The following is a 17,537-nucleotide window of genomic DNA, read 5'->3' as shown; positions in this document are numbered from 1 at the left end:
TTATTTCAAAGTATAAGGGAAACTTAGTCATGAGAAATAGCTGAATTGATTTCCAAAGAGTGATCAATTCTTCCACTTCTTCAAATAAACTTCCAATGCAGCAGTGCATAAAGAGCTCCCTTGTGAGACACTATTTTACTATTGTGCTGTAAGATTATAACCTGCATTCAAGATAGACAAGTTCTTTTTAATATTTCTTAGATAATATCAAAACTGATAGCCACAATTTGTGATATTAACTTCATCTAAAAATGCATTCCAGATACTCCTGTGAATAGGGAAATCTGTGTGAATTATACTCTAGTCTAGCCTACAGAAAGAAATGACAGCCCAGTCTCTCGGCTTCTTGGCGGTAGCTGTCTCTTCGGCCTTTTACTTAATTTCCAGGACTTGAATTTACCGCCATGTCCTCTGAAGAAGGGAAGCTCTTCGTGGGAGGGCTCAACTTCAACACTGATGAGCAGGCTCTGGAAGACCACTTCAGCAGCTTCGGACCGATTTCTGAGGTGGTTGTTGTCAAGGACTGGGAGACTCAGCGATCCCGGGGTTTTGGCTTCATCACCTTCACCAATCCAGAACATGCCTCAGGTGCCATGAGAGCCATGAATGGAGAGTCTCTGGACGGTCGTCAGATCCGTGTAGACGACGCGGGCAAGTTGGCCCGGGGAACAAGAGGGGGTGCCTTTGGGGCCTATGGGCGTGGTCACAGCTACTCTAGAGGTGGTAGGGACCAGGGCTATGGAAGTGGCAGGTATGACAGCCAACCTGGAGGATATGGAAGGTCCAGAGACTACGGCGGCAGAAGCCAGGGTGGTTATGACCGCTACTCAGGAGGAAATTACAGGGATAATTACGACAACTGAGATGAGGCGTGCACACCTAATGCAGATACACAAGGAATAAAACTTCTGATCCAGCACCATCCCTCCAAATGGCTGTATTTATAAAGATTTTTGGAGCTGCACTGAAACATCTGTTTTAGTTACATCAACTTCTTTTTTTGAGTAGAGCTCCCAAGGTAGCTTGTTAAAGACCTTTCAGAAAGTTCCATGTGTGTTTTTTTTTTAATTTTTCTCCCATTTAAAGACAAATTCTGAGACATTTGTGGAGTCTGGATATTTTTTCCTTTTTTACCAGCTTTTTAGTTGGGGCTCTCAGGAATGTTGGTTCTGGCAAAAAATGTTTGGCCAGATTGATTTTTTTTAAATAATGTGCATCTAGGAACATTTTAAACACATGTACACAATGTTTAATCGTGATTAGGAAGCAATTTCTAACTGTAAGAAATGAAGAACATGATTACTTAGAGGTGTTTTTTACTCCAGATCTCTGCCTTGACTATACAGAAGTTTCTTAAAAATATTTGTGTGTCATTTTTTCTTAATACTGGAAGAAAAAAATATTCTGTTGTGTTTCATGTAGCGTTTAGGATGTCTTTCACCGAGCTGATTAAAAAGATGAAATAGGAAAACAAACCAAAAAAACACACACAAAAAAATACCAAAATAAAAAGAAATGACAGACGGAAGGTCATTAATGCTAAAAAATATGGAGAGGCATTGAGGTTTTTGGTTTTGGTTTTTAACAGAGCATCTATGAATGCTTTCATGTTATTTGTCCCAACCTCCAGTTTTGAATTTTTTAGGGGAAGTGTGGAGGAAGATTTGGGCAATAAAGGAGGAAGAGGAAAGGAGGAAATCTAAGTCTCAACCCCATGATCTGCCTCAGTTCCAAGTATACAGATTTTGTTCTTAGTTAGAAACATTTTTCCTCCAAGAGTTAAACATGGTAAAGAAGGTCCACTGGGTAAGAGAAAATGCTTTGGGGCTACAAATGTATTCATTCATTTAACAGCACTTAAGTACCTACTATATGCCGCTCCAGATAAAGCTAGGAAACAATATCTGCTCTCAAGTAGCTCACTGTCTAAAAACGGGGTGGGGAGGGCCAGAATATGTACCATGACGTATGATACAGTCAAATTTCAATAATATATATATGCACTGGTTACTAAGGAAGAACAGGAGTTAGCAACACTGAGGAAGGAAAAAGGTATTCAACTTACAACAGTACAAATACACAGGACTAAAAAGGGTCTTGAATCAAAAACCTGAACAGCAAATACCTGGATATATCTGGAATACAGGACTGTGAGTAAATGCAAAACAATCTGACTGAAAAGTAGGTAGGGCTTTTAACACTGTTAAAAAGTTAAGAAATATTATAAACATAAAAATGAGATGCCATTGAAGGATTTTCATATAGTAATAATGCCTATTTTTAAAAAACACCTAATTCTAGAAGATAAAGCGCAAAGCAAATAAAAATCACATATCATTCTTAAGAAAATCAACATCAACTTATATTGCATTTCTATCATAAATACAAAATAAGAACTCCTTTTTTGTAATATGACCACAATACCAATAGCAAACTGAAAAAAAAAAAAGTAAGAATTCCTTAATGACTCAAATACCCAGTTGGTGCTAGAATTCTGCAATAGGATAATGATATGACCATGATCGCACTGGCAGTGGTAGAGAGGGGAAAACTGAGGTGAGTGGGGGCAAAACAAGACAGCAATATGACTAACCAGAATCCTAGTGCAAAATCCCAGACAAGCAGGTATGCCCAGAACATGCTTGGCTTCTAGTGAGGAAAGCTTCCAGGTGGGAGTTTACCTTTATTCATTCTACTCCATCCATTCACACTAATAGAGTAACTACTTCTACCTATACTGAAGACAATTGATTTTAGCAAAATTCTAGTCAAAAAAATGATTAAGCTTTCTAGAAGGGGAACCCATAAAATTCAAATATTAGAAAACAAGAATTCTTAACTCTTGGATCCCCTATATTAAAGTTTGCAAAGTTACAGTAATTAACTCTTATATAATTATGAGTCCTTTTATATAGGAGTATAATAGCTTTTAGGCCATGAAGCAATGACTAAGTCATTAAAGGGCAATTTCTGACCATTTCAGCTAGGAAGGCAGTTTTTCTAAGAATTACAAAGCAGGGACAGAGACAAGGAGAAGTAAGGGATTCAAGTTCGAAAACTACAGATGTGTAATATTCTTGGTACTGCCCTGTCCAAACTTGGCTGTCTACATTCCCAACTAACCCTGGAACATCTTTTTCAACAGTATTGGACTTCCTGAAGAATAAAATGAAATCTCCTTTTGTGACGAAGTCTAAGGTAAACTTGGAAATTTGGGAAAGGATACTTCCCACTCTCATACCCCCCAGAATTATATGGGCAGAAGAGGGAGGGACCTCTTTTTTAAAATCAAATGCTTACAGAACATTTAGTACTTCTTGAATTTGTAATATCCGTCCAACTCCCCACCCAGTGAGTAAACCAGCCACATCATAAGGCAGCTTTTAGTCCCTGATTTCATCACCAAATTTGCTAGTCTTTTTATTTATTTATTTATTTTTGGCTGCGTTGGGTCTTCATTGCTCTGCGCAGGGTTTCTCTAGTTGCGGCGAGCAGGGGCTACTCTTCGTTGCGGTGCACAGGTTTCTCATTTCAGTGGCTTCTCTGTTGCAGAACATGGGCTCTAGGCATGCAGGCTTCAGTAGTGGTGGCACTCGGGCTCAGTAGTTATGGCTCACAGGCTCTAGAGCGCAGGCTCAGTAGTTGTGGCGCACAGGCTTAGTTGCTCCAGGGCATGTGGGATCTTCCCAGACCAGGGATCGAACCCGTGTCCCCTACATTGGCAGGCGGATTCCCAACCACTACATCAACAGAGAAGTCCCTCACTAGTCTTATATATACATCAAGGAGTTGATTAAATTATTAATATCCCCATTTTGAAGGATAAAAATTGAAGGAGGTAAGAATATAATATTTAATGAACCCCTTTACGCACCACACACTGTACAGGACATTTTACCTGTTTTATTTCACTTAATCAGCAGATGGCTGATGGTTTTGCCATTGGAATAATTTGATAACAGTAAAAATGTGGTAGAGAATTAAGGCTGAAAGTATCACATATCAAGTAGTATAAAAAGCTGTATGGGGCTTCCCTGGTAGCGCAGTGGTTGAGAGTCCGCCTGCCGATGCAGGGGACACGGGTTCGTGCCCCGGTCTGGGAAGATCCCACATGCCGCGTAGCGGCTGGGCCCATGAGCCATGGCCGCTGAGCCTGCGCGTCCGGACCCTGTGCTCCGCAACGGGAGAGGCCACAACAGTGAGAGCCCTGCATACCGCAAAAAAAAAAAAAAGCTGTATGTTCTTCACTCACCTCTTAATTCAATTTATGTTGTGGCACCTAATATGCATATAATGACTTTGTTTTGGTCAATGTAAAGACTAATTTCTCTGAGAGATTTACTACTCATCCATGTAGAACTATGGTCACTATTGGAATTTGAGTGTCAGTTATTTTTTAAATGTGTAACATTATTGACCATATATGTTATAACTTATGAAATATACAATATTAGAAAAAGATACCTATGAGGAGAAGCCATTTGCCATTTTAAAGTTACATTAATATAGGAAAAGTAACTATCAACTCAGTCGCTTGAGACATTTTTTAAACAATTTCTGGATCTCACTTCAAATTTTTATCCTCAAAGTTTTCTGTATAGTGTGGGTATTGGCTGGAGGTCTGCAGGGGCTAGTTGCAGAGAACTAGGAAAACATTTCACCTTCTCCCTCACTGCGACGCTCAGTGTGCACCCACACTCCCTGTGCTTTGCACCTCTAGATTATAAGAACAAACCAGGAAAAAAGAAAACATGTAAAAGGAAAGTAAATAGGATGCTGGAATGTGAGTAAGCCTTCAGAATAATTTGCTCCAAAATCAAAGAAGGTAATTTAAGCTAGCAAAAGATCAAGGGCACGAGCTCTTAGCCATAGATTCTGGCACTGCACAGAACCTCGTTAGCGTTAGGGGTTCAAACAGAGGTCCCTCCAGAAAGGCAAGTGAGGGAACCAAACTCCAGAAGCCCATCAGGAAGCTGATACTATTTCTTTTGGGAATAAGTTCTTTTCAGAATGGTATATATGCTTCCTGAGAACTATTGTTTTTTTTTTTTTCCCTATGGTATAGGATTAAACATCCTGATGAACAAAGGACATTTCTGAATGCTTTTCCACATGGTTTGAACCACGGACAATGCCTCTTAAAATAAAAGACCTTGTCAATTTAAATTCTGGTGTCCTGTGTTTGATTTGATTATTTTTAGTTTCGTAAGCCAATAGTTTCTCAAGCCAGGTTGGTGCAAATGGTAATCACAGAAGTTCAATTGATTAACTTTCATTTATTCTTTATGTGGAAAAAAATTGAAAATGCTATGATTCCTGGTACTGCTAGACAAATAGGATTTGTAACTATCTTACAAATACTAAAACACATACATTTACTGAGTGCTTTTCATGTCCCAGGCACTGAGAAGCTCTTTACATGTATTAACTCATTAAATCTTCATTTTTACCCCACAAGATATGTGCTATTACTTGTTTTTAATACAAAAGAAAACTAAGTCACAGATAGTTTAAGAGACCTACTCAATGTAACTCAGGAGATGACAAAAAAGGATTCATATCCCTCAGTTTGGCTTTATAGTTCTATGCTCTTATCTGCTATGTCACACTACGTTTACTGAGTTTTCCTTCTGTTGGCTGGTGTTAGCCTAAGTTTTTCCAGATTACCAGCTGTTAGAAGGCTAACAATTTAAAACAAAAATAGAGTCCATGGGCTGAATTAAGGATTAAGGAAAACAGTGATGTAACTTTAAGAAGAGATTTTTAAAGTATGTTCTGGCATAAATCAGTGATTCTCCAGAAATAGGATTATCTAGGCCAGCCTCCCAAAATGCCAACTGAATTTCAGAACCGTTTTCTTAATGTCCGCAAGGCAAGTAGCAAATAGAAGATATTATTAGATACTGCCAATTAATGAACAGTTAAAATGTATTCATTTTTATGTAAATAATTCAACAAAAATTGGCAATTCACAAAGTTGTGAACTACATGAATACAAACTATGAATCTTTGATTAAGATTCGCAGAACTGTTTTGAATGAGTCAATTTTGGAAGCGCTTTCTGTAGAAGACCAACTCTAGGAGAAAATAGTTGTGTATAAAATAGAGCAAATACCCACTATGAGGCACAAGTTGGAGAAAAGTAGGTCATGTTCTCATACTTAGCAATCTAAAGAAAACAGTATAGAAATCTAAAAACTCATTTATGTATATATAGTAATTTATAAACTAAGTTCTTAGGGTTATTTCATGGAGGAGCACTTTCTTGGAGTCAAAGAACTCTCAGTTCCCTACCTTTTTTATTTAAGAATCCCAAGATCCATTCCTCTCACAGCTAAATTGTTAAGTGTATATTATTTGCATTTGATGTATATGTCACAAACATGTGTCTTCCGCTTTAGTATTTGGTGATCTGGTAGTTTTGCTTTATTTACTTGCGACATATTTTAGAACTGTCAATTAGATGGTGTCCAGATGAAAACAGGAAATATGACATCAAGGGGTCTGGGAAAGTCACTCCTTAAGTGACAATTTGGCACAAAAAAGAAAAAGTAGAGGGATTCCTGATAAATCTCTGAATATTTGAAGAAAAAATGTGTTCTGAGTTGCTCCTGCTACAAAATGTTAAACTGAGCTTCCAAAGTAAGATTCTAGATAAGGATTTATCATGGGGACCACGAATCAGTGCAATGACTCTTAAACCCCTCAGTCACACTGATGAAGGTTTAAAATACAGTCATTTCGAAGAATGGAGGGATGGGAAGCCCTATCTCCCAACTCCAAATCAATAAAGAAGAGCTGTAGGAAGGGAAGGAGATCCACTGAATGAGTGCTTATCAGCTTTGCATTTTCCAGGTTAAGGTCAAACACCTGGCTACCTTTTTTTTTTTGATGAAAGGCACAATGGAGAGGTCATTCCCACTAGTCAGCTGGTACTCAGTTTTCAAGAAAATAAATTTTTCAGGATTTTTCATAGACCAGATGCAGGCCACATAAATCAGAGAGCACATATGGGATCATTTAAGTTCCTTTCATGAAGACCACTGGAAGAGGTGTAAAGACCTCAGCAAAAGAAAGACAGGTCAGAATGGAAATACATCAAGAGAACTGCTAAGTAAGCCAACCTGAAAAAGGCTATATATTGTATAATTCCAACAATATGACATTCTAGAACAGAAACAAGTATGGAGACAGTAAAAAGATTAGTGGTTTCCAGGGATGAGTTGATAGGGAGGGAGGAATAGAGCACAGAAGATTTTTAAGGCAATGAAACTACTCTGCACAATACTCTAATTGCCAATATATGATTATACATTTGTCAAACACATAAAAGGTACAACTGAGTGAATCCTAATATAAACCGTGGGATATAGTTAATATATCAACATTCATTTGTCAATTTTAACAAATGTACTATACCAGTGCAAGATGTTCACAGGGAAAACTGCAGGGGGTGGGGAGAGGGGATATATGGAAGTCTCTGTACATTCTACTCAATTTTTCTATGAGCATAAACTGCTCAAAAAATAAAGTTTCGTGAAATAAAAATAAAGGTATCTCAAAAAGAAAGCAGGCAGAAATTGTTTTAAAAGATAGCACCAACCACAAAAGAGGAGGAGAGGTAAGAGAATGGGGGAAGGAAAAGGAAATGAATAGTATTTGAAGGTGTGAGACTGGGTGAAATTATTTGAAACATGGTTGGTATGCACCCACAGATGAATGCTTTCAGAGACATTATTGTCCACCTTGCCAATTGCAGAGAACTCTGAGACTAGTGGTTAGGAAGCTTCCATGAGTGTCACTCTTGATCCTTAGTCAAGTCACAATTTGTCCTTAAGGATACTTTCTATATTCCTCTAGCTGCAAATATTTATAAGGGTCTCCCATTACCCTAATGTTCGTTTTCCAAATACCTGAATTTATAAGGTAGGATAGAAACACATAACTACCCAAAAATATTCATAAGTGAATTGATGACCTGTAAAACCCATTATCACTGAAATCTCCCCATTTAATACTAGTTTTCCATATTTGTTGCTCAACCTCTTTAATGTTCAGTCCCTACTGACTGTCGCCTGGAATGCTGAAAATACTATGCAAGTAATATTAAATCATTTACAAAGTAAAATTTTAAAAGTAACAAATTATTTATAAAGTGATGTTGGAAAATACAATTGGAAAACCATAGACAAATGGTGATATACCAGAGTTTAACAAATTAAAAACTGAAGAAAAGAATCCAAGTTTCAGAAAAGATTAACTTGAGTATCAAAGCATTAATAAAAGATGTTTGGGAAAATGGGTAGTGCCTGGTATCAGATGTTTTTAAAAGAGATCCTTGTACTGACTGGCTGTAGGATTCAAACATAAAGTAAAAGGATCAGGTCATACCATCCTATCATTTTGTTTGGAAAACGATAATACCCTAAACTATTGTAAATAAGAGGAAAATACCTCCATAAGTTTCTTTCATTTTTTAAGATACTGTCCTACTATGTCCACCCCCCGCCAACTACCTACTATGACATTTTGATCCTTTTAATGTATGTATAGTGGGCTCTTTCTGATATAATTATGTGTTTTTTTGAATTTTTGAATTTTATTTTATTTTTTATACAGCAGGTTCTTATTAGTTATCTATTTTATACATATTAGTATATATATGTCAATCCCAACAATTATGTTTTGATAAGATTCCCATAATTGCCCCCATACTTGTGAACACTTGCCCTATTCATAAATCTATAGGAAATATGACAAAAGAATATACCAAGCATCTTCCACTGGTTTCGCCCCATCTTTAAGTCTACAGTACGATTATATTTCATTAACAAAACAATTAGTATTTTTGTAACTACGATGTAGTATTTTAACATATTTTTACAGTGATTGGCCCTCATTTCTATTTCCAATGTCGTGTCTGTCACTATTGTTGGCACTGAAAGACATAGGAGAAGTGGAATATAGCATCCATGCCTGAGAGAGCTGCATTCAGGTTAGAGTTCTTTTATAATTGTAAATCAAAAAAGAGGTATTCATAGTTAATAATCATTTATTATTTAACTTAATTGTTCACAATTTAATTAGTGAAAGGGGTGAGGGCTGCAGCAAATATTTAAAGGACAAAATCAAAGAGGCAGAACTTAATCCTACCCTTTAGAGATGTTTTAAATGGCCAGAAAAATATGGTAACAACCTAAGTGTACATCAACAGATGAAGAGATAAGATGTGGTGCATATACAGAACGGAATATTATTCAGCCATGAGAAGAAAGCAACTCTTGCACTGTGCAACAACACGGATAGACCCTGAGGCATTATGTTAAGTGAAACAAGTCAGAAGCAGAAAGGCAAATACTACATGGCATCACATATTTGAAATTTAAATAAAAAATCAAATTCATAGAACAGTAGAAAAGTGGTTGCTAGGGGCTGGGGGAAATAAGGAAATGCTGGTAAAAGGGCACAAACTTTCAGCTATAAGATGAATAAGATATGAGGATCTAACATATAACATGGTGACTACAGTTGATAACACTATTGTATAACACTACTGTATAACTGAAATTTGATAAGAAAGGAGAACTTAAATGTTCTCACACACAAAAAGATAAAAATGTGAGGCGATGGATGTGGTAATTAACTAGACAGGGAGGAATCCTCTCAACGTATATCATAATGTGCAACCTAGTATCTTTACAATTTTGTCAATTATATCACAATAAAATTGAAAAAAGGAGAAAAAGGAGACTTGTGTGCTCAATCATTTAAAAAGCAAAAAAAGCCATATTTGTAATACATAGGTAATAGATACCTAAAAAATTAAATACCCAGAAAAGCGTAGAGAATGTCCCCAATAGATTCAATGGTAAAAAGACAAAAATGAACAGTGGCGGTTTTTTAAGAGCAATGGGGCCTAACAGGAATGGTATTTTATTAGGAAGCAAGGGATACAAAGTTACAGAGGACAAATATATAGTAAATTGAGAGTTTATTACTTACTCCCTAATCATTAGCTTAAAATGCTATTGCAAAAGTGTTTCAAATTAGCAACATGTAAGGATCTGTTCAAAGAAGTAAAATTAATGTTTGTCTGCCCTTGAAATAGTTAACTTATTTCTGTGTTTTCCATAGTTTTAAGCACAGGATCTTTTTAACTTTTAAATTGTATAATTTTATAGATTTTTTTTTTTTTTTTTTTACATGCGTAACTTGTTTTATTTGTGCTTCTCAGATAGTGCATCTTTACAAATTGGAGGTTCGTAGCAACCCTGTGTTGAGCAAAGTCTACTGGGGCCATTTTGCCAACAGCATTTGCTCACTTCCTGTCTCCACATCACATTTTGGTGACTCTTGCAACAGTTAAACTTTTTCATTATTAAATTTTTATGGTGATCAGTGAGAGATTTTTTTTCTTTAAGAGATAAATACCTTGTACACCATTCTCATCTCTACTTAATCTCAGAATCTGAGTTTTATATTTTGCTCTGTCCTGAATGACAGAAGGCTTTTCTCTCCTTGTTCTCTAGTCTGTAAAACTCCCAGCTGCCAGAAGATTATTCCATTCTCATTCCTACTCCCTTGTCTTTCTACAGTCCAATACAATGTTTGGCATGTCTTTGATGAGTATAAATTTTTATTGATTTTCTCCATTTCCTACAAGCACACACCTTTGAAAAAAGAGGAAAATAAACCAAAACACTCCTAAGCTTTTATCCTTCTTGGCAGAATGTGGTTTAAAATGTACATACAATAACTTAACTGTCTTTATAGGTCCCTAGATATCTGCAGTTTTTATAACCATCTTTAAATATCACTGCTCTGGCAAGATGCCCTATAAAGTGTTTCTAAAAGATTTTGTATTTCTAAGAGAGAATATTGTATACAGCCTTTAACATTTGTTTTATTTAACTGAAAGGAGTTTCACAATAATCATTGTGTACAGTTATAAGTAGAGCTCACAAATAAATTTTGTTTTCAAATAGCAAAGCCGATTTCAAGTAAATGCTTGATTTTATAATATCCTCTACTTGTGCGAAAAGATCCTTGGGCAATGTAAAATAATTTATGCCTAAAAGGAGACTTGGGATTATTCAATATATTCCATAGATGTTGCTGCACTATTCAGAACTCGGCACACACTGGGTATTCTGTAAGCATTGAGTGACTTAGTGTGAGCCTCTAACCCTGCAGCTGTCCCATCACGAGGATGAAAGCTTTAATAATTGCTCATTCAGAATTCTTCATTTTTAGCTGACACATTTCCTTTCATTTTACATGGGTCTATTATCTAATGTTCTGAAAAACTAATAAAATGTGGACCTGCATATTTGGAGAATAAAACTTTTCTATTTTGTCAACCTTTTATTGAAAAAACAAATTTGCTGACATTTGTTGACATTAACTTTAAGGGCACATATTTTTTTTTTTTTTTTTTTTTTGCAGTACAGGGGCCTCTCACTGTTGCAGCCTCTCCCGTTGCAGAGCACAGGCTCTGGACGCGCCGGCCCAGCGGCCATGGCTCACGGGCCCAGCCGCTCCACGGCATGTGGGATCCCCCCGGAACGGGGCACGAACCCGCGTCCCCTGCATTGGCAGGCGGACTCCCAACCACTGCGCCACCAGGGAAGCCCAAGGGCACATATTTTTGATATAAGCATGTCCTTTTATTTTTCTCAGATTAACAGATCTTCCAAAGTCTCAACATTTTTTCAAACTGCCACTGGGGAAGTCATAAATTGTTTTATCCCATAATAAGAAATTTATTCTTATTATAGGGTCTGTTCTTTTTGTTTAGATTGTGGCAAAACAAGACGTGGTTAGGTATATCTAGAATTGATACCTCCAAGGCTGTTTCCACAATCGAAGCAAAACTGAAGACCAAGGCAGTTTCTCATAATTGTTGAGCTGATTAAGAATATTATTCTGTAAAAAAACAACTGAGAAGTAAATAGACACTTATGGAATGGATAGATCATGTGACACTGAGGTTTTTGCTTAAGTTATCAAAAAATATTTCAAGTGTGGGATACAACCTAATTTTACACCTTGACATTAATTTTTAATGTTTCCAAATTAAAGTGAACACAAGCTGTTTTGCAAATGCTACTTTCATTGAAAAAAAAAAACTCTTGTTCATATATAAAGATGCTGTACTGGTCCACTACTAGAGATGCTCTTAGAGAACTGTTAATCTAGGAGGAAATAATTGTGGGGTTTTTTTTCCTTAGTTCCCTTTGTAAAACAAAAGCAAACATTTGAGACAACTGGTAGAGTTAGATGTAGAACCACAATCTTATATTCCACTGTTTACTCTTTGCCAGCTCCTGTTTTAATCATTTTAACTATAAGCAACATTGTCCGAATTATACTAAAGCATTTATATGAATTATGAGAAATGTAAAATTCAAGCCATTTTAAAGAGGGAGTTCTGGCTAAGTAACTTGTGTAAGATAACACAGCTATTAAGTAGCAAAAGCAACCTTCAGTCAATCTTAACCACCAAACCGGAAGCTTCCCACATTGAATTCTTGGTACCCTTTGGGGAAAAAATTCTTTGCCTATCATGTTATGGTTCACAGCTTTGTCGTCATTAAAGGAGTCTTCCAAGAATTTTCGGAACAAGTGATCTAATATACACAATGATAGGTGTGCATGTCCTAGTGTCGGTCCCTGAACAAAGTTTATAAACACTGTGTTTAAGTACATATGTAGAACAGTCCACACAATTGCCTCTAACAAGAATACGGCTCTTTAAAGAGAAACCCTATAAATCCTTCTGATATACTGTCCATCAAAATATTACTTATCTGACTCTCATATACACACACACCTTTACATATATTTACATAACCACATACACACATAATTTAGTCTTACAGAAGTTAGTTCCTTTCATAAACCCAACAGATATGAATCTAGCAGGAGAAAGCAGGAGATGAGAATTTAGCAAAAAATAATTTGAAAAGCACTACAGCAAGACAAAAAGGGCAGGGAGAAAACTAGCTAGTAGCTAATACTTGTGGGTAATTCAAATGTGCTAGGCAATATTCTAAGTGCTTTATATATATTAAGTCATTCAACCCTCACAGCAAGGCATTGAAGATGTATAAATATGTCACTTTACAAACAACCTCAGGGAGGATAGCTAATATATTCAAAAATCACATGGCTAGGAAATGGTGAAGCCAAGATTTGCATGCAGTCAGTCTGGCTCCAGAAACCACATTTTTCACCATTAATGGCCTAGTTTTGTTTAAATCAAGAGTGCAACATCCTCCCAACATGTAAGAATATCAAATCTCTAGTGTGTGTGATTGAAAGTACTATCATGGTGATAATGATTTATGCTAGCAAGAATATTGTTTTGTGATAAATCAACAATATTTATTACAAGTCAATGACAATGTAATTTTAAAAGAACCAAATCCAACTCTGGATTCTCGAACTGCTACTAGAAGACAACCCAGTTTAAATCATGCATTAAATATATTAGGATATATTAGCCACAATGTTTAAAATATTTACAGATGCTCCACACTCCTATACTTAGTATCTGATTCAGAATCACCTATTTAAGTACTTAAGTCCCACTATTTCAGCCTGGTATTCTCATGCACAATATAAAAGATACCTAGGGACAAAATAGCAAATGGGAGAAATTTATTTCATGATGCATTTTACAGCCAATTTCAGGAACCAATATGGATGAACTACCATCTACCCTTTATTACCCAAATCTCCCTTCAAATACTCCCAATGATTCTAACATCACTATACATTAAACAGATGAAAATTCCTGTGAAACTATTCAATGTGTTTTACATTTGTCACTAATAGCAGCTTTCATTGTTACTTACCTGGTTTCACATCAAGTCTGTCACATGGTTGGTTAAATTAAGGGCATCATTTTTTACCCAGTGCAAAAGGTGTTTTACTTTAAATCATGGTGATTGAAGAGAAATTTAATTAAAGGAGTTTGAAGAGTGGATGAATACTTGTGAAATTTCTAAACCTTATAAAAACTCAAGTGCTTCTAAAGAAAATGGAGTAGTTATTTAACTCATTACTTTATACCAAAATGTATTGATTTCAGTAACAAGTGTTAACACAATCATCTGTCTTATAAATCATTTAAGTTAAGAAGTTTAATATCCTCTTTAATTATAGTTTAAATACAGCCTAGAGTTAAAATAATTAATGATTTAATTCATCCACAATCTGATTCCTTTCAAACAGATTGCCAATTTCATTATCATTTATTAAACAATTATTTTCCTATCTATAAAAATTCTCACAGGTGGGATTTTTATTGGCAAATGAATTTCTATACATCTTTAGTATCAGGTAGATTATAAATGAACAATTATTTATATAACATAATTCAGTAAATACCTATAAAGCTATTTAAAAAAAATTGTATAGCAAGTAGTTTAATAAATTTGACAAACACCATGTAACACAGAACTACTTGAGTTTACCAGAATTTGAACATTCAAATATATATACCAGAACATAAAATATTTAATACATCAAGCACTGAAAGTTATAAAATCAGCACTATTAAAAATAACTGAATAATCAAAATAAGAAAGCTGGTTCAAATTCCTTAAGAATTGTGTTTTTTTTTTTTAATTCAACAAAAGTTAGAATCTAGAAGATGTTGTAAAAAATGAGAGTTTTAAGACTGCCATAATCTACTAAAGAAGGAAAGGATTATTAATAATAATTCCTATGGCTTTTTCCAGATAAATGTTCTCTCACATTTTTGAACTATGATTTTATACTCTAAACTAAGATAATTTACACAAATGATTTAAAAATATTATTTCCTATTCCTTCATTAAATAAGACTAATATTTTTATCAAATTAAGCTATTCTCACTTCTGTAAAACTGACCCACCCACAAGAAAAAAAATCAAACCTTTGAAATAAAACAAAAACAAGACACTGCCACAGAATCTTAACTTTCTTGGACTGCTTTTTATCATGGAGATTAAAGATGTACGCAAAGGTTTTGATCTTCCAGTCCCAGCCCTACCAGTTGATGCAGAACCTTAATCTAAGATTCAGTTATAAAATGGGGGAATAGGACTATATGGCCTGTGAATATACTGTCAACTCAAAATTACCTTCCAAGCTTGTTTTAAACACTTAATTTCAGAAGACAAGATGGGTACAGGAAAGAACTAAGTTTTAAAATATAGAACTCTATAACATTTTCACTAAAATTATAATATTTACTGCTCTCCAAAATTTGGGTTATTTTCTCAAAGCAGTAGTTTATTCTATGAAAAGATAATGATACTGTACATCCCAATATGGACACTTAGTTAAAAATATCAAAATATTCTTTCAACTTCAGATGGATTTGCACTGATCCTTTGCCTCCCACCCTTGGAATTTTTCTTTTTTTTTTTTAATCTCTAATTTAAGAGCTATGAAGCTGTGGACGGAAAATGAACAAGGAGTTGCACGAAGTTTTTTTTGTCAGATACTACTGATTACTTATTTATGGAGAAATAAGCATCCTTGAAATCATGTTTAAAAAGGTAAGAGACTAGAGACAAGATCAAAGAGCTAGGTACTTTTTCTTCTTTTAAAGAACAGAGAAATGCACCACGGACATTCTTTTTTATGTATACTGTAGCTCAATTTGTGTGGTTGAACAAGTCATAGTGAGTTGGATGCCTTCTGTTTTGGATGTTTTATTAACTGAGGTTATTTTCCTTGGCATGCAGATACTTATTTGTATAATTTTACTAAAAGTTAAGAAAAAGGCCAAAGCCAAGCCAAGCCTTTTTGTCTATGAGATTATTAAAACCTATCTGCACATTTTTAGAGCCTTCCTAAACCTGTATCACTCCTCTGAAATTTAGTATTTGTCTTAAATTTCATAATACATGGGTTTATTTTCTTCAGACCACTGGAAGTTACAAAGAAAGCAAAAGTGATATTACTTCTTGGATAGTCACCTTTCAAGTACCATTTAAACACCTTCCCAGTGTTTAAAGCCAAAGCAATGGTTCTGAGATTTCAAATGTTTACATATTATGCATAGCCACATGTGCCTTTGATGTTGGATTTGAAAATAATTAACTGGCATTTGGATTTACACATCTGTGCAATCTGACCTTCAAGTATTAGCTCTACCTTCAACAATTGGACTCCATTTTGAACTTTACCAGAATCTTTTTTATTTTTCCCCTAAAACTATTTTATATAAATGGCCCAGAGTCCCGGATTTGTGCCCCTATTTTCATAGCTACATGTTTAGTTGTATCTTTAAGAAGCTGTTTTATTGTGTTTACTATTAAAGGAGTCAGAAAAGACTCATTAGGGAAGCTGAAGCTTCTTTCCTCACATCTGGGACCAGCAGCAAGAATCAAGGAATCAGATAAGTTTATGCTTTTGATCACCACTTTCTTCTAGCCCAGGCTCAGAAACCTGTTGATTTCTATTGCCTCAGCCCAGACATTCTGGTAATTCAACTGAACAGATGAATGAGCACCTAACTGAGCCCAATACTGAACTAGGAGTTATGACATTTGTGTAAAAATCCAAAGTATGAATAACATATTATTTGCTTACATTGTGGCAGGCACTGTGTTAATAAGATTTGTTTCTCACTACAAGATTTGAGATAAGTACTAATATTATGCTCAGGTACTGATATAGAAACCAAAGCTTTGGACAGATTAAACACATTGGCCAAGATCCCACAGCTGAGCCAGAGACAAAGCAATTATGGAATAACTGTTTCTTTAAAGAAGTCAGGCTCCTTAGTGAGAATAAAAAACTTTCTCCCACTGTCTTGCAACCTTCTCTGGGCTAGTTCTGTCCCTGCTCCTGGATAAAACCTTAGGAAGTATCCACAGCTTTCCAGCTCCCTTTAATCAAAAGAACAACTTCATTTCACTAGTTAAGATGTCCACTTAATAATCAAAATCTCAAACTTCATAGAAAGGTGAAACTTCCGCTTTTCCCAGCTTGAGCCTATTTCAGACTAAGAAGCCTGTAGTGGTGATGGGGTTAATGCTTTCTCCTCCTTGTCCTTCCCCCTTCACTAGACTGTGACTCCTTAGGGGTCACATGGGGGAAGGGGAAGGTACCACTGTCATGTACAGGCAGAGTCCTCTGGGTGACAGAGGACAAATCCTGACTGGGGAGAAGGAACACATTTGTCCATTTCTCAAAGGACATCCAACTGAACACTGAACTTGCCCTGACATGAAATATTCCTCTCTGCTGGTGGCTTCCACTCACTTCCCGAGGTCCACCTTTGATCCTCTTGGTTAGAAAAACTTTCAAAATGGCTTCAGGCCAACTCCTTCCCAAGAATCAACAGTCAAATTTATACATCCTTCCCCTACTACATATGTCATTGCAGTTCACTCCTAATGCAGCTTCCTAACTCTCTGTGCTCAAGCAGGTGCACCTGTCTCATCTTTTCAGACACATGTAAGTGTTAATCTCCAAAACTCCAAGAAACATTACCAAGCCCTATGAATGGATACTTTGAACCTTCTCCAACTTG

At 35.8% G+C, this 17,537-nt stretch overlaps 1 pseudogene; it reads left to right on the top strand.

Moving 5' to 3' along the window:
* The first annotated feature begins 404 nt into the window (after nucleotides 1-404).
* On the top strand, nucleotides 405-863 carry LOC103086794 (putative RNA-binding protein 3 pseudogene; annotated as a pseudogene).
* Nucleotides 864-17,537: the final 16,674 nt, after the last annotated feature.

The sequence above is a fragment of the Lipotes vexillifer genome, unplaced genomic scaffold (genome assembly GCF_000442215.2).
Source record: "Lipotes vexillifer unplaced genomic scaffold, Lipotes_vexillifer_v1.1 scaffold2126, whole genome shotgun sequence".
NCBI classification, from domain to species: Eukaryota; Metazoa; Chordata; class Mammalia; order Artiodactyla; family Lipotidae; genus Lipotes; species Lipotes vexillifer.
The sequence above is the reverse complement of the archived record's forward strand: the minus strand, read 5'-3'. Positions and strand labels throughout refer to the sequence as shown.